Source organism: Chlorocebus sabaeus, chromosome 14 (genome assembly GCF_047675955.1).
Source record: "Chlorocebus sabaeus isolate Y175 chromosome 14, mChlSab1.0.hap1, whole genome shotgun sequence".
NCBI classification, from domain to species: Eukaryota; Metazoa; Chordata; class Mammalia; order Primates; family Cercopithecidae; genus Chlorocebus; species Chlorocebus sabaeus.
In genome coordinates, this window is record NC_132917.1 from 37,465,382 (window position 1) to 37,490,441 (window position 25,060).

Here is a 25,060-nt window from a genome sequence, read left to right on the forward strand (position 1 = left end):
GCCAATAAAAGTTTGGTTGGGCGAGGTGACTCATGCCTGTAATCCCAGCACTTTGAGAGGCCCAAGCAGGCGGATCACTTGAGGTCAGGAGTTCGAGACCAGTCTGGCCAACGTGGTGAAGCCCTGTCTCTACTAAAAATACAAAAATTAGCTAGGCATAGTGGTGCATATCTGTAATCCCAGCTGCTTGGGTGGCTGAGGCAGGATAATTTTTTGAACCCCGGAGGCAGGTGGAGGTTGCAGTGAGCCGAGATCGCACCACTGCCCTCTAGCCTGGACGACAGGGTGAGACTCAGTCTCAAGAAAAATAAAAAATAAAAATAAAAATAAATAAAAAATAAAAAAAACTCCAAAGCCCCTGCCTCTCAAAGATTTCCCAGTTCCCGATCCCATATATATAGTTTTGTCTCTTGAGGCTTTGACTGCAATGGGAAACCCAGACCCTTTCATAAGAACCACAGAAACCCCCTCCTAGGAATTGTGTGCATAGCGGATGAGCTGAAGATTTGGGGCTGAAGAGAGACCTGAGGGGAAAACAGCCAACCTGCATAGGAGCTATAGGGCTGACGGCTCCCATACAGCAGTGCTAGGAATTCTCTGGCTCTTTCTCAGGGCTAGCCTCTAACTTTCTGGCTCCCTCTCCTCTTCTTTTATTTCTCTCACCTTTTCCTTCCAATAACAAAACAACAACTTTTCTCTCTTTTCTCCTGCCCCCATCTCTTTTGACATCACAAAATCTCAACTAACCCCAAATATCTTTCAAAGTATTTTCTTGAACAAATACAATGGCATCTCTCAACATGATTCTGGAGCCAGTTTTAGTAAAAAGTTATTTTTCACATCTCTGCATTTAAATGGCAGGCAATTATATTGGCTTTTTGAGGTCATTGGAAGGATGACACAAGATGATACATGGACTAGCTTTAGTGGCATTACTGGCATACAGTAAATATTTTATTAACAGAGGTGAGGATAAGTGTGACTGTTGTGGCAGTGGTTGTTATCAACCCACTACTTGTTTGAGGCCAGACAACTTTGGAGTTTAACTTAGAGGAGCTAAAGAGACGAAGTACTAAGAAAGTTCTTGCCACAAAGAGGGAAACAGAATATTGCGGGTACACTGAAAGGCAGAATGAAACAAAACAAACAGAAAACTCTAGAGATTGGAGGTAGGTCAAAGAGAACGGAGAGGAAAAGTGATAGATGCAAAGCTATGCAACAAAAATGTAAATAAGCTTTATAAAACTTCAGACCTAAGTCCTAAACCTGGTTCGTGAATGGCACTTACGATCTCTCCTACACTGTGGAATACGAATTTGCAGAATGCAGTTGAAAGAGCACAAAATGACTTCTGGTTAAGGATCATGGTGTACAGGCATTAATTCTCACCCTCTCCTTCTTCAAAAATCTCAAAAAGAACTAAAAACAGAAAAATATTTTAGTTGCCAATGAAATAAGGATATGACTGCAATCTTAAACCACAAACTATGTAGCAAACCTGCCAAATGCTGTGAAATCTGGACCAAAATGAGGAAGAACACTAAAAACTAACAACATATCCTCAGACCTTGGGCAAGAGGGACATTTCCCCCAAAAGAAAGTGAGATTATCCTGAAATGCCATCCAGTGATTCTTCAAGGGAGGTAAGATCCGGGGGCACCAGGGCCATGGCAGAAGAGGACTCTCCCTTTTGACTCAACTTGATACCACAGAACATGGCAGGCAGAAAAGTAGAGGAACCAGAGTGGTACCCGATTTTTATCCAATATTCATTCTCTTGCTGTGGGAATGACCAAGGCAGAGAAAGTGGAGGAAAATCGCATTTTCCAAATTACCAAGCTTTTCAATGACAAAAATTGAGTGGTGATATGCAGTTCCAGAATAAGGAAAAGAACAGATTTGGTGAGAGGCTATAGGAGGCAATATACTGTGTTCAACTTTACTAACATCCCCCACTACTCCCCTTCCTTTGTGGATGATTTTTCAGCAAGTATACAAGATGAATGACAATCTGAAAGAACTATCCCACAGACATGCTTTGAAATGAGAGAGAAAATAAAGAAGAAAGGAATGTAGGATGAAGATAAAGAACTACAAAAGAAATCATCTAAGAAAATGAAGAGTTCAGGCAGAGTTCTCTATAATCTCAAAGAAATTATAGGAGAAAAGTATAAATAAAAATATTACAGAAAAAAAGCCGTACTACAGGCAGGCGCAGTGGTCATGCCTGTAATCCCAGCACTTTGGGAGGCCAAGGTGGGTGGATCACGAGATCTGGAGTTCGAGACCATCCTGGCCAACATGGTGAAACCCCATCTCTACTAAAAATACAAAAAATGAGCTGGGCGTGGTGGCATGCACTTGTAGTCCCAGCTACTCAAGAGGCTGAGGCAGGTGAATTGCTTGAAGCCGGGAGGCAGAGGTTGCAGTGAGCCCAGATGGTGCTACTGCACTCCAGCCTGGCGAGAGAGTGAGACTCCATCTCAAAAAAAAAAAAGAAAAAAGAAAAAAAAGGCACACTACAAGCAACCAAAATTAGAATAAACCTAACTTAAAACAGACAGCACTTGTATTAATTCATTAATTCATTCAACTAATTAATAAATACCCCCTCCATGCCCAGAGTGCTTTTTGATGCTGGGAACTTAGCGTCTAACGTGGGCAACATCTCTGCCTTCATGGAACTTACAACCTAGGGTGGATGGGGGATAGTAAAAAGTAAAGAATAAATTTTGATAGTGCTACAAAAAAAGTAAAACAGAGTGACATAATAGGATATGAAAGTTACTGGGTGACCATGGAAGTCTCTCTCACTGCAGGATATTTTATCTGAAACCTGTATAACATCATGAATGATTCAGACCTGCAAATATCTGGGGAGACATTCTATGCACATATTATTATACAAAAGAAAGATTATAAGGAAAAAGACATGAATGATAGGTAAGGAATATTCAACAAATACATAATTGGTGTTTGCAAAGAAGAAATGAACAAAAGAAACAGAAAATATGTTTAAAAAATAGGAAAACCAATCCCAGAACAAATGCTTAAGTCTGCAGATTGAGAGAATAATGCTCTAATGAAAACTTATTTGAATGATCAACACCAGTACACAAAAATAATATGGGCAACCAGCCCTGAATCTAGTCTAGTCTCATGGCTTGCTTTGACTGATATCATGAGGTGAAAATTATTTTGTGGCAGCCCTGAGCTTACAGCCCGAAGAGTCGTTGCATACTTTCACTCCCTTTCTCACGGCCCTGCTGCCATTATGTGAACAAGCCTGGGCCATCCTGCTGGAGTATGAGAGATCGCAGGGCCAAGTCATCCCCACTTTCCCTGCCAAGAGATAATCAACTACCACACGAGTGAGGTGATTCTAGGCCAGCCAGGCTCCAGTTGACGCATGTCCTAACTCATTCACCCAAGATCAGTCAAGCCATATCAGCAGGACCATCCCTACAGACCTGCAGGTCTGCAGCAATGATGAATGGTGTTTGTTTTCAGTCACAGTGTTTTGGGGGTGATTTATAAATCAACAAAAGCTAAATATGATGAATGTCTAAATGTTTTTCATAATCTTTTTCTTGACTTTAGAGAGATAAGTTAGAAAATAATATCTTTTGTGAAGAAATGTTTACCTGAAATCCAGCGTATCCAATTACATTTCAGTTTCTTTTTCTTCTGTTAAAGGAAACTTATATTTAATACCTTTTATTTAAAATCACATTTCGTATGTCTAATTTCTACTTTTACTATAAAAATGGATTCTATTTCACCAAAATTCTAACTTTTTATTTTTTAAACTGTATGGATGTATAAAGAGAAGTACAGGACAATTTTTATCCAGTGTTAATAGTTGCTCTTTCATTGGCAGCAAGAGTTTGTATAATTTTTCTGTTGCTCTTTGTACTTTTCTGTATGGCTTGGATTTATTGTAATGAGTATGTACCAACTTTGTAAAAACAGTTGAGTCATTCTTTTAAAAGAGCTCGACAGGCAGAAAGGAAGTGCTCAGAAAAGGCTGGGAACATGTTGAAAGGATGTAAGAGCAACATGGGATCGTGGATTGGCTCCTGTATCAGAAAATGGACATTAGTGGAAAAACTTGCAAAATGTGAATAGGATCTTTGATTATTAGTATTGGGTTAACGTTAAAGCAGACTTGATCATTGTACTGTGGTTGGTCATGAAAGATGTTCATAATAGAAGTTGAGTGAAGGGTGAAAGGGAACTCTCTAGACTATTTTGGGAACTAAGTCTAAAATTATTTCAAATATATTTCAAAATATAGTTGAAAAGGGATAAGACTGTGCTTAATTGTATAAATAAAAAGTCCCACTTTGATCTATCTTACTTTTGAAATGGAAAACCTATCATTCTTTGTGAAATAAAGGGGGAATAGTTAAAAGATAGTAACTAATGAACATAGTAAATAAAAATTGCTATTAGGTATAAACTGACTTTGATTCATAGTTTTAGAGTTCCAGGATATTCTGGGAAAGAAATTTGCTGATGTAAATGTATAATGTCAGCAATATACTATCACTGCTGTTATTAATATTTTGATAATGTTTGGTCTATCAAGGACCAAAGTAATTCTGTATTCTATACAAGCAGTCTGTATACATTTTACATGTCTAAAGTAATTATTAATATATTTTCAGTTTAATTTAAAGATTGTTATTTGACCAGAGGGATAATTAAGGAATCAGAACAGTGGATTACGTCTCCACGTTAGCAAAATGTGACAGACACATAATCTGTATTGGAAGTGATTTAAGCCTGGTATTTTTGACGCATCAAAGGAAAGCCCATTTGGTCTAGGTTGAAATAGTTTCCTTAGACGAGGAGGACTCTATTTTTTATCAGTTATATTATTCTTCACATCCATTTTGGTTCCAGGACTAAATGACATCCATGCGACACCATGTATCAAAACACTCTATAATACATTTTTAGAAACCTCTAATACACTCTGATTGTTTCATAAAGGAGCTATCTGTTAAAAGAGCAGACCAGGTTCATGGCAGAGAAGTTCTCTGGTGCATTCTGAAGCAAATAGAAAGAAAACAACAAAAATCTTAGAAACTTGTAACTGACAAAAATCAACTGCATTTGTTTTAGTTTGGAAACAGCACCAGTTTCTTTCTTCTAAAAGAGCAAGAATTCACAGCAAGAATATTATTTTTGTTTACAAGAGTTGTGTCTGAACCCTCTAAAATACGACTGTCAAGTCAAATGTCAAGAATGTTAATTAGCGAAAGGAAGGGGAGGAGTCGACAGGAGGCAGGCCTTCAGCACCAGCTCACTCTGTAAACAGAGCTGTGTCTTGAATTCCACAGCAATGGCATGGAGGCGTTCTTTGAAAAGAGGAGATAATAGATGATGAAGTATCTAGCAAAGAAGATATGAAAAGCTGCTGTCCAAACACTGTTTATCAAACAAATATACTCTGATTGTAAACTGCCAAAAACTGAGTTTCAGTTTGTTTAGCTCACCAATGTGTGAGTGTGAGTATTCACTATTTGAATTTTATTTCAGTTCTTCTCATTGAGGTCATTCCTTATTTGAATTAGTTCCTGCCCCCTGTTCAGAGGATCTCTCCAAAGTAGATTACAAGATTCAGAGATATTTTTTAAGTACATTGATAGCTTCTCCAATTCTAAATATTCTACTGTTTAACCATTGGCCCATTATCCCAGGCATAAAACAGGGAAGAAAGATACACCCGTGTTAAAACCAACAGGCTTTTTTTTTTTTTCTTTTATACTTTATGTTCTAGGGTACATGTGTACAATGTGCAGGTTTGTTACATATATATACATGTGCCATGTTGGTGTGCTGCACCCATTAACTCATCATTTACATTAGGTATGTCTCCTAATGCTATCCCTCCCTCTCCCCCCAACCCACAATAGGCCCCGGTGTGTGATGTTCCCCTTCCCGAGTCCAAGTGATCTCATTGATCAATTCCCACCTATGAGTGAGAACATGTGGTGTTTGGTTTTCTGTTCTTGTGATAGTTTGCTGAGAATCATGGTTTCCAGCTGCATCCATGTCCCTACAAAGGACACGAACTTATCCTTTTTTATGGCTGTATAGTATTCCATGGTGTATATGTGCCACATTTTCTTAATCCAGTCTGTCATTGATGGACATTTGGGTTGGTTCCAAGTCTTTGCTATTGTGAATAGTGCTGCAATAAACATCCATGTGCATGTGTCTTTATAGCAGCATAATTTACAATCCTTTGGGTATATACCTAGTAATGGGATGGCTGGGTCAAATGGTATTTCTAGTTCTAGATCCTTGAGGAATCGCCACACTGTCTTCCACAATGGTTGAACTAGTTTACAGTCCCACCAACAGTGTAAAAGTGTTCCTATTCCTCCACATCCTCTCCAGCACCTGTTGTTTCCTGACATTTTAATGATCGCCATTCTAACTGGTGTGAGATGGTATCTCATTGTGGTTTTGATTTGCATTTCTCTGATGGCAAGTGATGATGAGCATTTTTTCATGTGTCTGTTGGCTGTATGAATGTCTTCTTTTGAGAACTGTCTGTTCATATCCTTTGCCCACTTTTGGATGGGGTTGTTTGTTTTTTTCTTGTAAATTTGTTTGAGTTCTTTGTAGGTTCTGGATATTAGCCCTTTGTCAGATGAGTAGATTGCAAAAATTTTCTCCCATTCCCAACAGGCTTTTTATTTCCTCAATGATCCTGTGTCTTACCTTATTTAGATATCATATGGTATATGCAAATAGATGTGGATAGGTTTAACAATTATTTTCTTTTTCTTTTAGACCTAGAGTTTAACCAAAACCATCTCTTCCATGCAGCATCACCCCAAATTCAACAGAGTGGGACTTGGCAGACAAGTTTTAATTATAGACCCTGCATCTATCTTGTGTCCATCAATATCATGGTTAACTTGGAAGTTAAAGAGGCATTTTGTAACATCACAGGTCACTTCTCAACTCATTTAAAATTAATCCCCGTTAAAATAAAAAATAACACACATCAAACAGGGCATTTGTCATGTTAATTTTGTAGGTGCACTGTCAGAATTATATATCAGCTTTGCCTAAGAAGTAAAATGAAACACACCCAAATGTAGTATTTTTAGGAGAAAATGTCTGGAAATGAGTGCATATGTTACTATGAATTTTTGTTAAAGATAAGTAAAACTCTCTCATGTGCTAAAATTTATTGAGTGGACAAAAATCTCCTCCACAGATGCAATTATTCACATACTCATTAGTCAAATATTTAGTGTGTGCCTTGAGGATACACCATAAATCAACCCCTTCTCTGCTCCTCTTCCCCAGTCTCCAAAATCTACCTCCTACCTCCAACCCCAGACTCACATGGAATTGCAAATAGCTTGACTGGATAAGCATGAACATCAGAGAAAACTCTCTGATACATTTTTGATACTTGCTGGTAAAAGTCTGTTGGGTGTTTTTCTTTCTACCTAAGGATGTTCCACCCATCATGGAGGGAAAATGGGGCTGCAAGAAGCCTGCCTTAGCTGGCAGGGTCATATCCACTCACAGATGTTGAGGAGTCTCCATGACAATGAAGACTTGAGGTGGGGAAGAAGAGACCCAGATGTCTGCTTTGCCTTCTATTCAAAAGCCAAGTGTCTGATTTTTCAAGTCTAGGGCTTCTTTAAAACAAAAATCTCATTTGTGACATGCAGTCAGCAGGGGAGGGGTGCAAAGTTCAGGACCTACGCCAAGGGGCTAGCAGCACTGGAGCCTCTGAGACTACAGTGCCACCTGACTATGTGTTCAGAAGACATCCCTCCCCTCAGCAGGGCCAGGCTGACCACCAGACCAGCTGCAGAACCTGTTATTTGTACACCATATTTGAAATGGAACTCAGAAATGGTACATTGGGTGAAAGTCAGGATGTTCATAGAATTTATTATCCAGACTGGACATTTTTGAAAGAGAGTACTATTAATAATCATGCCAGGTCAACAGGCATGAGTGGAGCATGCCCCAGAAAGACTCGGACACACGGCCATACCTGTATTTTTCTATTTAGCAATTTGCAATTACTGCACACTTGAAGCATGTGTAGCTTCCCTGAGTCTCCACCTCCAGGGTTATACTGCCTGGAAATGTATTTTGGGGCAAAACAAACTTGTTGAAGAAAATGTCCTCAAAAATGTGTAGCAATAACTCTAGGGGAAGTCACATTCCCACTTGTCTTGCCCACTGTGGTTAGAGGAGATTCTAGAATTAGAAAAGAAACCAAAAAATGAAAGACCTGCTCTAAGGGCTTAATTTTGCCCTTCAGGAAACAAACATACAGAGTGGCCCGTGGGTTCTTTAAAAATGTTCCCCATCAATCTTCCACCTCCTGTTTCTTCAACTGCCTCTATCTTATTTGACTTTTTGAAAAAAGTAGTTTTATCTCTGGTCTAGAAACTTTGGTAGAGTTTGTCAATATCAGGAAGTCCATTAAGTGAGATCGCAAATTATCCTTGCCAGAGCATGGCTGGCTGTCCAGCAGACAGCATTTTATGTTTTTGTCCTTCTTTATTTGAAATATCTTTGATGTATCATCTCAGACAAAAGACGTAGTCGCTCAACAGCTCAGGGAAGAAGGCCTGAGCTTGCCACAGGAGGAGACAGGGCTAGGGCTGGGGAGTTGGGGGGAGTGTAAATAAAGTAGAGGCCTGGGCAGAGCTACAAGAAATATTTAGCATTCCTGGCTTCCCACAAAGGGTAGGTCAAGGAGAGGGAATGAGCAGTTGGGATGGAGCGTACACCACAACTATTCTTTTTCGGGCCTAATCCAGTCCACTGTAACACATAAACGTCCCCCGTGGGCAGACCCCGAGTTTATTGTGCTGTGTGGCAAATGCTGAGTAATTACACACGATGCCTGTCTATATGCGGGACGGGGTCAAACTCTGTGGCAAAGACACAGCTGCTGGTTTCGTGGCTGTGTGATAAATCCACTTTTGCTAACAATTGTCAAAGCCATATTCATAACACTATCTGTTTAAGGGATTGAGGACTACAAGTCCGCTTCCACAGGCCCCCGTCAAAACAAAGTCCACTGCTTTACAGTGTGCCCACAGGCAGTCTGTGTCAAAAACTTGATGTCAGCTTTTTGGAGTGGGATCTTGGAAGAGGAGCCATGCTCACTGTTATTTGCCTGGTTAGTGAATTGAAGATGGAGCTCTCTTTTCTTGAAACTCTCGGTGGTGGGAAAAAGAAATGCACCTTAGCATCCAAAATAAAGACAACCACACACACACACCAAAACAGAAACAGCCATTTTGTTTTAAAAAGATCTGGTCATTGACAGACTTTCTTTCTGCCCTGCCACTCTGGTCCTCTCGTGTTAATTCATCTCCTGCTGCAGGATCTATAAAATACTATATTGAGACGACTTCACTAGGTTTCCAGCAGTGGGATTTTCCAGCTACTGGAAATACCCAAGGCCAGTGTAAGCTCATTTGTTTTTCTTAATTTGAGCCTTAATTGCAGAGCCTACTTGTTGCTGGATGCTAATCCCCTCAAGCACTTCTGAGGCAAATACCCTAGGAGAGGATGTGGACAGAAGTACCCATGGAAAACGGGACACCGTGACAGAGGCATCAGCAGGTGGACAAACGTCACATGCACCTCCTCTGCATCACGTGGATGAGCAGGTTCCAGGTGATAAAACTGAGAAGGCGCCTCCCGTTGCAGGGCCCTAGCAATGTAATGCTGTTCAGAAAGTTCTCAATACAGAAGTGCCTGTATTAGTCAGTGTTCTCCAGAGAAAAGGAACTACTGAGAGAGAGAGAGAGAGAGAGAGAGAGAGAGATTATAAAGACTTGGCTCACACAATTATGGAGGCTGGCAAAGCCCAAGATTTGTAGGGTGAGTTGACAAGCTGGAGACCCAGGAAAGCCAATGGTGTAGTTACAGTGTGAAGGCTGACAGGCTTGAGGTACAGGAAGAGCCTATACTCCACTTCAGGTCCAAAGGCGGCAAACAACCAATTTTTCCCTTTAGTTCAAAGGTAATCAGGCAGAATAGTTTCTATCTTATTTAGAGAAGGGTCAGCCTTTTTGCTCTATTTGGACCTTTGTCTGGTTGGATGGGGTCCACCTACATATGGTGGGCAATCTGCTTTACTCAGTTTACTGATTCAAATGTCAAATATCATCCAAAAATATCCTCATGTAAACATCCAGTATAATGCTTGACAAAATGTTTAGGTACCATGTGACCCAGGCAAGTGGACACATAAAATTAATCATGGCAACACCTGGCCATGAAATGATAAAACCAAGCTTCAAATCTAGCTCTGTCTGACTACAAAACCCGTATCCTTTCTACAGCTGTAGTTACCAATTTTGTTCTCAGGAAACTTAATTGTTCTTAAGGAGGTAAGAGCTTTAAACATAAAAACTCTACATAAGAAAGGTATGTGAGACTGGGAGTGGTGGCTCACATCTGTAATCCCAGCACTTTGGGAGGCCAAGGTGGGTGGATCACCTGAGGTCAGGAGTTTGAAACCAGCCTGGCCAACATGAAAAAACCCCATCTCTACTAAAAATACGAAAACAAGTTGGGCATGGTGGCAACAGCCTGTAATCCCAGCTACTCAGAAGGCTAAGGCAGGAGAATCACTTGAACCCGGGAGGCGGAGGTTGTAGTGAGCCAAGATCATGCCATTGCACTCCAGCCTGGGTGACAAGAACAAGACTTCGTCTTAAAAAAAAAAAAAAAGTACGTGAAATAATGTGTTCCATTATGATAAATGATCAGTCATATTAATCAGATAATTGACCCATCTGCTGTAAAGTATGAACCATGTGTATACCCAAGTTTTATTCCCAGTGGTGTAAATGTCCTTTTTTTCACTATTTCTTGAGTAGGCTACCAAGTTTAACACACACTGGAGTGCCTTTCAACTCCACAGGGAGGCTGGAACTCAGAGGGGTCTGGATGTTCCAGGCAAGTCCCTGGCTCTGCTCAGGAGGTCTAGCCATCTGCTGATGCCATGTGATACAGTTTGGCTGTGTCCCCACCCAGATTTCATCTTGAATTGACCTGGTAGCAAGTAATTGAATCATGGGGGCGGGCTTTTCCCATGCTACTCTCGTGAAAGTGAATAAGTCTCATGAGATCTGATGGTTTTATAAAGGGCAGTTCCCTCCACATGCTCTCTTGCCTGCTGCCATGTAAGACGTGCCTTTGCTCCTCCTTCACCTTCCCTCATGATTGTGAGGCCTCCCTACCCATGTGGAACTATAAGTCTGTTAAACCTCTTTCCTTTATGAATTACCTAGTCTCAGGTATGTCTTTATTAGTAGCATGAGAATGGACTCATACATCATGCTACATACTTGGTGACAGCAGTGATGCAGACAGTGCCCAGGATTGCCTTCCCATGACAGCTAGCAAGGGCCGTGATCCTTTGCAATTTACTGTCAGCCCACAATTAACTTCCATTCCATAGACACTCATGGATGCCTGCTATAATACATAAAAAGCACAATATTGAATCAGGCTGGGGCCAAAGGGAGACAAAGACCTAGTCTCTGCCTTCCGAGTGCTTGTAATAGGAGGGGATAAGAAACACGGCTGTGTAAGAGAAATGCCAGATGATAGATACATGCAATATACTCTGGCAGTTCCCAAGGGGAGTGATATCACTGCACCCAGTGGGGAGCTGAGCAGAAAAGACATTTGACGTAGGCCTGGGAGTATGTGTAGGAGTCCAGCAGACAGGGGTAGGGAGGGAAAAACAGGAGCAAATGCACAAAAGAGGAGAAGCAGAGGATTTGTTTAAACAGCAATGACTCATGCAGTTTGTCTGAATTGCAGAATATATGAGAGGGAGTAGCAGGAATGAGACCTATTTTCTGGGCTTGCACTTCACCCTAAACTCCAGTCATCTGTAAGCTTCATCTCTTTTGGCTCGTCCTCCTGAGCAGGAACAGACACCCCCAGGGAACAGGCAGCACTTGCCCAGCAGTCAGGCTGCTGAACTGCTCTCCTGTGTGTGTGCATGTGAGGACCCATGATGCAGGGGCCACAGTGTCCTCCTCACCCAGGAACTCAGCCTGGTTTATGAGAACGAATCTCGCTGGCCGGGGCAGCTGTTCTGATCCACTTACTGAACTCCTGCTGTCTCTGTCCTACCCCGCCACCCAGGCCAGCCTCTCTGTCCTGAAGCTGAGACCTTCTGAACAGAAGGCTGGGTCAGCTCTGCTTGCAGCCAGAGGACACTGAGTAGGCCACCACTTACAGGGGCCCGTGTCCTCTCAGGTCCCCAGAGCTCCTAGGGTGGGCAGCCAGCACTGCTTTCCATCTGATTCCAAGCAATGGCTAAGGCTGGCGGCTACCTATCATTAAGCTATAAGATGTTTGCCCTTGGGATGTGGTTTGAGTGTCAGTCTGAGGTTTAAAACAAAACAAAACAAATTCTGTTTCACTGCATCTTTAATGGTTGACTTCTGGAGAAGTATCTCGAAAGATGTGCTAGGCACAATCACCCGTGGGCCAAACTCCATGAACAGAAGTGGGCATGTTAGAATCCTGCGTCAGCTCTTCCTTCATCTCACTGCCTGGGAAGGTGTCTGATTTTACCCCTGGCCCCAACTTCTCAGCTCTGACACCTGCTATTCATCAAAACTGACTGGAGCATTCCTAGAAATGCAGAGACCGGGGCTCACCCCAGACTTGATGAATCCTAGTCCTCAGACTAAGGACATAGGCCTGTGGGCTTTTATTGTTTATATATCTCCCCAGGTGATTATTATACACAGCCAGGGTAGAAAACCCATGCCTTAGGCAAATGCCTTATAAATTTTTTTGTGTGTTCACATTCTCTACTCATTGCCTCCTAGAATTTCAAGCGTTAGGAAGGATCTTGGAAATCAACTAGTCTAGCACTTTCTAAACTCATTCTCAGTGAGAACCAGCATAGGAGCTGGGGATATAGTGGGGATATATATCCCAGGCTTATATGACTCGGAACCATCTGCACTTAGAGTAGAGATTAGCATCCCACTGCTGGAGGGACACAGGTGGGAAGTGCTGGCCTAGCTCATGCCTGCATGATGATACAGGCTCTGGACCTCCTGGTTCATTCCCCTCTGCCTGTGCTGCTTCTGCCTGATCCTACACCCGCAGATTGGGGTAGCGATGACACGTGTAAACACATGAGACACTGGTGGAGAAACCATGTTCTAGAAGTGTGTGAAATGATGCATGCAGTGGCCCAGGTGACTTGGCCTTTTTCTCAATATTGCTTTGAGACGATGTCATCGTAGAGTATCTTAGAATCAGTGAAGAAAGGAGGCCTTTTTTTTCAAGGATTTTTTTAAGAAATAAGAGATTCTAGATCTTGGGACTTGGAAATCAAGAATCCTCAACTTCCACCCCAGCTTGAACACAGGTTCTTTGTTGCATTCTGAGGGAGCTTAGAACAGGAATCAACCTCCGACCCCAGGGGCTGTCAAGGCTGAGTTCCTAGCAACGCTCAGCCAGGGGTAGATGCTGGTAGCAGGTGGGAGGATGGGCAGCTGGCACGTGGGAGACAAGAGTGGGGAGCAAGAGGAGGCTGGGAGGGGTGTGGACAGAATGAGACTGCCTTGGCCCCTCCCTGCCCAGAGTTCAGGCTGCATAGCCCACCTGGCACCTGACACTCCATATAGCATCAATTAAATGGACTCTTCAGCTAACAATCTAAGGACTATAGAGTTACCTGCTTTACACTCTCAGGAAATCTAGCCTGGTGCCTTGTTCAAACAGATTGTTCATTACTGTATGAATAATGATGGACTAAAAATGACACAGCAGGGAACTTCATCTTCAAAGGAAAACTGCTCTTACCGACTTTCCTAAGGAAATCTGCCCAGTTCTAGGAGGAAGAGCTCTCTGGTGAATTGGGGCTGGCCCCCATTTCTCATCAGTTCATCAGAGATATAGAGCTGGTCCAGGAGTCCTCCCCCCGGCCTCCCCACTGCACACACACTTAATCCATTTATTTTCAGATCCTTGCCCAGAAATCTCCAGGAACCCTAACCAGGCCTTGCATCCCCACGTCCAAAAATTTTGCAGCAAGAAAAGCCATTCTAACTTGAAGCTTTTAATGGCAAATAAACAAAGTGATCCAGGCTCCAAATGGTCCAGGCAAGGCCACCCCACATAGGGCTGTGAATATCACAATAGGTGATTGTTTTAAAGTGTTTTAATGAGTCTCAAAACATCCTACATAATATCAGCCTCCACTTCGGTCCTCTTGACAGGCTCCAGTAAATAACATGAGTTGACAGGAATAAAACAGCTTGCTCAGGAGTAATTGAGTGGAATTAGAATGAACAGACAAGAAAGAAAAATTGGCGCTTCGGTCACAAGGAACTTTTTGTTAGGAACGCTCTGGGGGATTTGGTGGGATGTGGTCCCTCTGACTAATCACCAGTATAGAAAGTTTACAATCTCTCCACCATGCCAACATCTTTAATAACTTGAAAAGCACAAGAGGTGGCTGTTAATTTCAAAGACAGTTATATGAAGCTTTTATTGAGTGTGGCGCAGAGTATATAGTTAGCAGCCTGCAAGATAATGAACCCTTTAAATAAGGCTCTCAAAAAAACAGTTTTATTTTTGCTTGAGCCAAGAGAACAGCGATTTTCTTCTGGCTATTTTAAGGCAGAAAAATGTATATGAAGTACAATCTCTCTATTGCACATACAACCAGCCACTTTTCATCAAAGGTATCTGTCCTTGATGCCACAGAACCGTGACTATTCGTGGAATAAGGGTTGATATTGTCATGACACTCGTTTCCCAGGGAAAGAGCAGATGGGCAAGGAAGGAGTTAAATGCGGTGGCACCACCCTCATTTTCTTGTGGACAGTGGGGCTTCTCTCCTCACCCTTGGCTGATGATGCTGTGAAGAGGTAGAGCCCTCTCGTGCACGTAATGTCATGATGTGGCGAAACCAGAGATGAAACCAGTGTGTTTTTGACATACAGAGAAAGAGAAACAACCAGGACAAGGGCAGGACTTCACATGATTCTGCAGGAGGTGTTCTGTGGGCCACAGACCATGTGTGAGGGTCAAAGTGGGTACAGATGGGCTTTCTGCTCTGGGGCCTTCTAATCATGGCCTGTTCCTACCTCTTCATGCAGCATTCCAGGCACAGATGCAATGGGCTGTTGATGGACCTGGAACCTCTGAGCTATGGTGACAGGGATGAGTCCTCCCCCTACCGCCCCAGGCAGTCATCTATGATTCTGACCTATGAACTACCTTATGCATCTATCATTCTCCTTCTCTTCCTCCGCCTCCTTCCTTCTCCCCAGTGTGTATATATGTTTAAGTCTGTGAAGAGATTGAGAGAGATTTGTCTTGCCCACCTTCGAAGCCATCAATCGTTTATCATCCTGTCATTGTTGTGTTAGGTGTTGGTTAAGTGCTGCGCTAAGAGCTAAGGATACAAATGTGAGAAAGTCAGACATGACCCCCTCCGACCTCCAAACATCTAGGCCATCCCCACCTGGGCCCCGCCAGCAGCAGGCAGGTGCCACCCCAGCGGGGAAGCTGCTTCACCCCTCATCCCCTCGAATATGCGGTGACTCACAACAGTGGCTTCAGCTGTGGGTCCCTCCTGGGCTGAGGCTCAATGGGACCAAATCCTATTGGCCAAGGAGTCAAAACAAAATAACAACAACAAAAACAAAAACAGGTCTTTTCTGAGCCAGTCCTGTGAGGAAAGAGAACAATGTAAACAGAGAGATTCGTTAAAGAAAAACGATTTATCTCCTGCCTCAGTCCTGGCAACAAACATTGTCTTCTCATTACCTAATTCAGTCTTGTTGGCAGCATGTGTTCCGGCTTCACTCTGATTTTTCTTTTTATAGACACATCTCTGCCCTTCGTATAATATGGGAAGTTTAGCCGTTTCCGGGGATCGGTCCTGCAAGATACATCAAGTTTTACCTCTTTCTAGGTGTCAGTGCTTGATAGCCCAGGAAAATCCCTTCTAGAAGTTTTCAGCATCTGGTAAGCCCTGGGCAGAAACTCACAGCCTCACTTGTCTCTGGCAGTCAGGAACGTGCTGGGAGCTGCGTCGTCTGTGGGAGTCTGGAATGCTTAGGAAGGCGAGTTGCAGCCTACACTGAGTTGGAGATGATCTCAGATTCCTGCTGGCCTCAGATATACAGAGATCCCAGAGGGTCTCCCTGTTTTAAGGAAAGAGAGAGCTACTTTTGCAGTTATCAGGAAGCAAAATTATCTCTGAGTCAAATTCCTCTTCCAAAGGCCTTAGCCAAAAAAAAAAAAAAAAAAAAAAGGAAATTTTTAATGTACTTTTGAAGTTGTTATACTCTTTAATGTTTAGTGATTCCTGGTCCTGGCAGGGTCTTGAAAGCTCCTGGAGGATGTATTTGAATGCAGATTGCTGCTTCCTACTTCTGACCCTTCACCCCAGAGAATGTCTTGAGTGGGGCCCAGGAATCTAAATGTTTAACAGCTTCTCAGTGATTCTTCTGTTTTCATCCAGTGCCGTTCGAAAGGAATAATGGTGATGCTCTCCCTCTGGGGCTACCAATGGGGCAGGAACCTCAAAGAGGCCCAAGACTGGATGGAGTGCCCTTCTTATCTTTCTAAGAAATGGTGATCTGGGGGCTTTCATACAGCAGGGGAGCAGGAATGCAGGGTCTGGGAAGCTCTCAAGCCAGGACCAAACACCCCTTTCTTAAGTATGCCGGCCTGCTGACTCACATCCTCGTGAGCTTGGTCAGTGGGCTCCCAGCAGTCCCCGGAGATGTGGTCAGTAGAAGGAGTGTAGGAAATGCCAGTGTGTGACAAATACCATCGCCGGAGAATGACTGGTAAGCTTTTGGGGAGGTGCCCTGGGGGCCAGGCTGAGCAGCTGGCAGGGGCAGGAGGTGGGTGTCTCTGAAGTCAGCCTGAGGTTCCATAAAGCCACGTCCTTTTGCCCTCACTTCAGACCCATCTCACCTGTCACCGTGGCCCTTGCCAGGTGTGCAGGTGCTTGCTGCCCAAGACTCCTTTAGCTACCCCGTGCTCACACCAGCCTGTATAGACACATCCTTTTGGGTTGGAATGAATCCCTCCCTCAGAGAGCCTGGGGGCATTTCTGACTATTTCAGAGCTTCTAGAATATAATCTCCTCTGCAAGCATTTGATTATGGATCCTCTAGGCAGAAGAGACTTGCTTCTCCATGCAGGACCTACTTGTCTACAAGGAAAGAAATAGCTCCTGATCTAGTGCCCAGGGTTTGTTATTTTTAACAGCAAAAATATAGAGAAGTTACTATTCAGAACTTCTCTTCTGGCCAACACAGCCTATGGATGAGTGGAATGGAAAGGCTGCCACGTGTACATCACCACCTGCGTGGATTCTAGTCATGGTTCAGATCTGCCTCGGCCTCCGGGAAAATGGCTCTACGCAAACAGTATACAGGCAGCTAGGGATGTGCTGGGTCAGTCTATCAACAACTATTTAGTGAGCTCCTGTCATTACCAGGCACACTTGAGGACTTTTTGTTTTGTGAATTAATCTTTAAAAAAGCCAGAGACATATGGGCTGTATTGCAGCCCTATGACTGACTGTGACCACATCCAAACCCCCCTCTCACCTCTGGCATTTGTCAGAATCTGTACAGTGAATCTGGCCATAGCATTTTCTGCAGAATTCAGAAGATGTCTGGTTTCATACAACTCTCCACCCCTTCGTTTCTGTGAAGTTCCATCTTTAAGGTGGACTGACCAGGATGATGTCAGGAGGCTGCAGCACCACTAGCCTTATCTTTTAATGTTGTTAATCCTAGCAGATGAGGTATGGGTGTGTGGAAGCCCCTTTTCTTCTGAACCTAATCAACAGCTGTAGGAACCATTTAGCCAGGAGGATCGTCAGACCACAGATGACCCTTTGGGAACCCCTCAGAGTCAGGGGAGCACTCGTCACTTCGTTCTTTATGTCCTCAACACATCCTAGGCTGAGCAAAGGTTCTGAATGAAGAAATGCTGAGGTTGCTTGGACTTAGCCGGAGCTGTAGAGGAGACACTTCTTCCTTTCTCATCCTTACAAGGGCTCCTTGCTCTGGCCTCACAGCAGCAGCACTAGAGGATCTGTCCAGAGCAAGGGCCTACTCTTTCTCCCTTGCTCCTGGTCTCTTCCCACAGAGCCTCCAGGCTGGAGTGGTGATGGCTGGTTCAAACTGCTCCTGTTACTGTCTCCATCTGAGTCAGGGCTGCAGACCCTCCCCTTGGAAGCATGGCTGGAATTTCATACTTCCTTCAATCATTCATTCATTCATTCATTCATTCATTCATTCATCCATGGAGTATGGATTGAGTTGCTACTGGGTACCAGCCAATCTCACTGGGCCCGCCTGGTGGTCTGCTAATCCAGATACTGAATACTTACTATGGTGAAGGTGCTATCAAGGTGAGGCCACGCAGGCCTGGTCAAGACTTGGGACATCAAATGGCAGGGCAAAGGTGAGGGAAGGCAGCCCTTGGTGCAAGAAGAGATATCCAGCAAACTCAAAGTGCAGCAGTGGGGTCTGGGGAGAAACTTAACACTGAAGAGGTCCCTAGGATCTGTGGTCATAGCAACTAGGAAAGCTGGTTTGCAACCCCTCTTCTACATGCTCAGCACCACCTTAGGGCCCAGCTCTTCTGGATTTGAAGGGTTGGTACCAGACTCAGACAATTTTCCTGGCAGGGGCCACATAGAGATCCATTTGCTTAGAATGTTGTAGTTTATTCTTTGAGGTTAGTAGAGAGATCGTAGGAACCATAACACTTGGGCCTTGCCCTCGAGGTTTTTCTGTCTGTGGAAGTACTGTGGGTATTCTTCCCAAAAATACAACGGTGAGTTCAGGGTCAAGAGGAGCCAGGAATCTCAGAGCCTCTTCCTCTGAAAAATGGGGCTGAAGGATCCCTGTTCTTCCTCCCTGCACAGTGAGGAACTATGCCCTTACCCTGCACCATTTCACCCCGGCTCAGGGATGGAACGTCCTCATCACAACATGCAGGTCTATCCCTGGGTTAAAGGAAGAAGAGATTAAATGAGGCCTATTGGATTTCCTAAGTATTACCTCCTCCCATTTCTTAAAGAGTCCTGTAGACAAGGCTTTTCTCATATAATGGGTTTTATATTTTTTTTCTTTTAAATCATGGGGTTGTTTATAAGACAGATTAAGCATAAACTCAAATGCTAAATCATCTGATACTCAACAGTCTGATACCAAATATCTGAAGTAAAAAGCCTGTGACCTGATGATGGCATTCAAGTGATAAATCACTCTGATCAGAAAAGGATGCAAGAAAAGCAGCTGAAAGTCTGTCTCTCCGGCCACGTGGCTTTGATCTCTGGGAAAGTGGATATTAGTGCAGACAGCAGTTCATAGGTCTTGATTAGTCCATTCAAACCAGTGACTATGATTTTCTGTAGATATAAGCACAAAAAAACTCAATAAACGTTGGGCTGAACTTTAAACAACTGTCTTTTCAGAGAAAACCCAGTTGCATACAAGGAAGATTACTACACTAGCCTGAAGACAAATGTCTACAAATATTGTACACTCAAGTGCAGGGAGGAGTTTTGTTCAAGGCAGCACAGAAAACAAATTACTCTGGTCTTAAATAAGATCCTTTGAACGGGCAGCATCAAATCAGTACAAATTAGGATAAATACATTCTTGACTGAGAGAATTTCCTTATTCTGCCTGAAAAATGTCACCAACCAGACTATAGACAGCTAGCTCCCAAAAACTGGGGCCTCCAGTTACATGGTGGTTGAGTCAATTTGGTGGAAGTTCAAAACCCTAAACCAGCTCCTTCATTCAAATTCCTAGGTACTGGTCTTATATTTCTAGGCAGGCAATTGAAATTTGGCCGTGGTTTTATTTTGCATCTTTTGGCCAGCAAATGTAAATGCAGCACCCATAAAGCACTGAGTCCCCAGAGCCTGTGGCAGGGCCAGCAGAGACTGGATGTAATTGGGAACAAGAATGGCCACAGATTTCAGTTTTCCTGGGATGGTCATTAGGACTATGGTTCTAGAGTCCCTTCCAGCTTGCATGTGCCACTCTCCACAGTTTCTCAGTTTGGAATGATGAATTACAGCCACTCTAAAGGAGATCATTTCCCTAGCCCCAGGCATTGTTTCAAGGAATGGATGTACATGGAGGCTTTTCATTTTAGATGAAGAAAAAGTCTGTGCTTAGGTGGGTGAGGTTGAGTCGAGAGAGAGAGGAAAGGCGCCCACCCAGCCTTGGATCTTTTCTTCTCATAGGCACCTCAGACTGAGCCCTGGAATGGGTGAGTCAGAGGCTGAACGGGCCCCACTGATGAGGAATCTTGTGAGATCTGGTGGAGAGGGGCAGACTTCTGTGCTGAACACAGAGGCAGCATCTGCTAGAGACCAGGGAGGTGCAGGGCCCCAGCGGCAGGGAAGCAGGTTCTGTCATAGGACTCCAGTTCCCACCCTCTCAGGGCTTGGCCAGAGATGCACACTGAGCTTACCAGTAATACAGGTATTTTGGTAAAACCTGACTCAAATACTGTCATCATCTTCCAGTCCAGACTCGACTCCACTCCACTCCTGGACAGCAGCTAGTACTTTGTGTTTGACCCTGCTTTTCTGGAGCCTTCCTTTGGGGTACTTCTGTCTCCCACCAGACTACAAGCTCCCCCAGGGCAGGGAATTCATCTTTGCCTTGCCCACAGAGCCTGGCCACACTCATTAGGTTCATTAGAGGGTACCCAAGCAATATTGGTTGAATTAATGAATGAAACATAATGAAATACAATGCATCTAATTCTTCAGTTTGACAGCAGCCGGCAAAGCTTAAAAGCTGAGGTTATCAAGGAATGGGCTAACTCATAAAACACTTCAGCCCTCTTTGCCCCTTTTTGGTCCAGGAAACACCGGCGATCACAGTAGCTCTTTGCGTGTGTTAATGACTAGAGTCTAAACATGCAAGTCTCTTTTTATCCATGATTTTTTCATGCAGTGAAGCTATATGAAGGTAAGATGACTGAGAGAGGGTTTAACTTACTGGAAAAGATTTAGACATGTGTTGAATGACTGATTTCAAGGTCCAACTCTGCCTCCTTCTTCAAGAAACTTCTTGGTGAGAGAGCAATGAATAGTGGCCCTTGGCTACCGTGTTGGGTCTGCACAGCTTTCAGGGGAAGTGGCCACTCTTTATTGACATGCATTTCCCTTATTTAACCACATGTTCCATGCACAGATGGTATTTATCTTCAGAAGATGACTCACACCCTTGTCAGCATACCTTTCTATATTAAATATCCCTATCACGTACACACTGGACCTCCGAGTGGGCTGGGTGGTATTAGAACAATCTCTTCCCCCTTTTTAGAAGCTGTGAAAGTTTTTAATTTGACTCACAAAATCCACTTCCCGATGAACTAAGACTTTGTAGGATTTTCCTATTTAAGATCTGGGTTTAAACCCAGCCACATAACTGGCTACGTGTTAAAATTACTGTCTCTGTGCCTTGGTTTAGTTACTTCTAAAGTGAGAGCAATTTCCCTGATCTTATAGCGTCACTGAGATGATTAAATGAGGTAGTGGCACTGAGAAAGTTTGAAGCAAATATTTTTTGAATAAATAAATGACTAAAACCATAATATGAATGTTAAAAATCATCAACCAATTTAGTGTGTATGAGGCGGCTTATTATTTACTGAGTGATCCCTACGCATAAAGAATAGTTCTAAGTTCTTAAACACATACCACCTTGTAGTTAAGGAATTAGAGTGTAAGCCTACATCTTGTGGGTGGGTACCCAAGACCACACTCTTAACTTCTACCTGCACTGCCCCTTCTTATTTGTAATCAATGTGATAAACTGCTTTTGGCAGTAAATACTGCCCTGGAAGCAATGGTCAGCTTTTTAAACTGTGGCTGCCTTTACTCTAATATAACTGAGGTTCTTAGAGTTTTATAACTTACTGAGTGAAATTTAAAAAAAAATACCCTCATGACATCTTGGTTTCTGCACTAAGTAATCAATGATAAATTTGGGGATCAGGTATCTAGGTTCTGCTACCTGTTATTCTGAACTGAGAATGCATCAGACTCAGCACTCAGAAATAGCTTCATTGAGAGTAGAAATGGGAATGAGTTTCTAGTTAGTGAAAACTGGAACATACGATGACTTGACTCTGTATGTTGAGCAAATAGCAGTCCTCTCCCGTTTCTGGTAAGGGTTTCATTTTTCTTGGGCACAGTATTTTCCTGGGTTCTGATAGCCTCTACTGACTTTGAACTCATCCTCTGTCATCATAAAAGAGTATACAAGCATTTGCTCAGAACTGTACTAGACTCTGTGTGATTACTTCAAGACAGCTCTATCAAAATAAGAGCTATCACTTATTATGAGGCCGCGATGCTCTAGAGACTATGCTAAGCACTTCATGTTTTTTATAGTCAGGGTAGGCTAGTTTATGCTGTGGCAACAAACAACTCCCAAATCTTAGTAGCTAATGATAAGCTTACTTCTCAGTCTCATTAAATGTTCAGTGCAGGTCGGCTGGGGGCTCCACTCCACCTTGCCTCACACAGTGACTTGAATTAGAGTTTCCACCATCAAATATGTTACTGGTTGCCCAGAGTCCCACCTCTAGAATTCTTGCATACAATGTCAAAAAATCTCGCTGAACTTTTGTAACTTTGCCATCTTGTGCTCTTAAACACTAATTGTATGTTTTGAAATCCAGAAAAGGAAAAGAGTGAGGGATGTTAAGATCAGTCACTCCAGCCCTGGCTTAAGCCTCCTCTGGCACAGGCCCCAAGGGTGAGCTTGCTTCTGTGGATTTCCAGCCGGGAAGCACCACCCCGGTTTATTTTCAGAGGTAGAAACTGAAGCAACAATTATCTCCCATCACAGCAAATTAAAAACCCAGGCTCACCCATCCCAGGAGCGGGGCGAGCACAGGACCATAATGACAGGCCAAGGTTAGTGCATTTCCTTTAAAGGCATGAGCCACTCATGAAACACACAAAATAAACAGAGACATAAAAGTCCATGGAAAAGGCCCACAAGTGAGAGCAAGCGTTTGTGCCAAGATCAGAGAGTGTATTTTGATTTTTTGAGGAGATTGAGGATTGTAGCAGCAAAAAATGCTTGGCGGATGAGTTGTGGTCTGTGTTTAGGATAATGTGGAATCTATTGTGTACAATGCTGCAGAGGGTCGGGGCCGAGTGGCTCTATCTGTCACACACGTATATTTCTATGGCCTTAGAGTCTGGTCTACTTCCACCCACTCTTACCAGAATCTCCATTCCTGCCCAGACACCTGCTCTACAGAGCAGTGTGGCCCTGCTGGCCAGAGCTTTTGCTTGGAATGCCTCTCTTCTCATCTCTCTCTCTCTCTCTTTTTTTTTTTTTTTTTTTTTTGAGATGGAGTCTCACTCTTTCGCCCAGGCTGGAGTGCAGTGGTGCAATCTCTCACTCTATTGCCCAGGCTGGAGTGCAGTGGTGCGATGTCTCACTCTGTTGCCCAGGCTGGAGTGCAGTGGCGTGATCTCGACTCACTGCAACCTCCGCCTCCCAGGTTCAAGTGATTCTCCTACCTCAGCCTCCCAAGTAGCTAGAATTACAAGTGTCCGCCACCACACCCGGCTAATTTTGTATTTTTAGTAGAGGTGGGGTTTCCCCATGTTGGCCAGGCTAGTCTCAAACTCCTGACCTCAGGTGATCCATCTGCCTTGGCCTTTCAAAGTGCTGGGATTACAGGCGTGAGCCACTGTGCCCCTCTCTTATGTACTATGCCAGCATCATTGCCATGAACTTAGCCAAAATTCACCTCTTTCAGGAAGTCCTCCAGGACTAATGCTTCCAGGCTCTAGGACCCTCCTGTTGTAGGTTGTTTATATAGCTGTCTCTGCTACTTAATGTCAGTGAAGATGTGTGGTTGTGTCAGTTTTTTGGGAGTTCTTCTGAGCTTTGTTATAAGATCTTCAGGAGTATAGATTTTTATTTTTCTTTATATTTATGCTACACATGTTTAACTTCCAAAAAACATTTTCCCACGTACCACCTAATTTTATCTTCAGTATCACCTGGTGAGGTGGGTAGGGATTCCATATGAAAGAGGGGAACTTATATAGCAAGATGGCTAGGAGTATGGGCTTTGGCTTGGGCAGGTTTCTAATCTCTCTAAGCCCCAGTTCTCTCACTTGTAAAACAGGGATAAAAATCGTTTCTGCCCATAGGTTATTTTAAGGATTAAATGAGATAACACAGGTAACATGCTTACCTCACACAGTAAAATTGTAGTTGTTTTAATGATGGTGGAACTCAGGCTCAGAGAAGTAAATACACAAGAGGTGGCTCAGTGTGGTGTGAAAAGCAAAGGGCTTGGAGGCAACAGATTCTGATGGTATCTGACATGTAGTGACTTTGGAAAACCACTTTGCCTCTCTGGACCTCAGTTTCTTACTCTTTTAAATAGGAAAAAAAATACATCATATGTCACATATGTGTTGGGGAGTTTGAGAGGATTCATTCAAAAGTACTTTTGAAAGCATAATGTAAAATGTGGCATGCCTCAGAAATGTTAATGTAATTAACCTGCTTAAATTCATGCAACAGGTCCGTGCTGGAGCCAGATTTCCTTATCCCTGGTGTCCTTTCCAGCAGGCTGAGTCCCCTGGGAGCCTCTATAAATGACGCTGGCTTGCTGACAGGGCACATAGGTGGACGGCGTACCACGCTCCAAGCACTTAGCATTGAGCAGTGGTGGGTTCAGCTGGCAGTCTCACCCTCTCTCCTCCCCACACTCACGGACATTGAAGTTGTGTGGAGAAAGCAGAGCTCAGAAACCAGAGCCATTTCTGCTCTCCCTGACTCCTTCACCTCATCTCTGCCATTGACAAAGAGAACAAGAGGGGCAGTGAGAGAGATTTAACTATTATGTTGGTGCAGAAGTAATCGTGGGTTACATTAAAAGTAATGGCAAAACCCGCGATTACTTTCGCACCAACCTAATAAAATGGATCCTAGTGCATTAGGGA

General features: G+C 43.4%; 1 long non-coding RNA gene across 2 annotated transcripts; it reads right to left on the reverse strand.

The window, feature by feature from the left end:
- Nucleotides 1–14,099: 14,099 nt before the first annotated feature.
- Nucleotides 14,100–21,149, reverse strand: LOC103220471 (uncharacterized). 2 transcript variants are annotated; one of them, XR_012095264.1, is made up of 5 exons: nt 21,072–21,149; nt 19,285–19,456; nt 16,062–16,217; nt 15,838–15,952; nt 14,100–15,739 (listed from the first exon to the last, which is right to left on the reverse strand). It is a non-coding gene; the product is annotated as an uncharacterized lncRNA (long non-coding RNA). The 2 variants fall into 2 exon arrangements; XR_492458.3 differs by lacking the exons at nt 19,285–19,456; nt 21,072–21,149 and adding an exon at nt 16,345–16,797.
- Between the last annotated feature and the right edge of the window lie 3,911 nt (nt 21,150–25,060).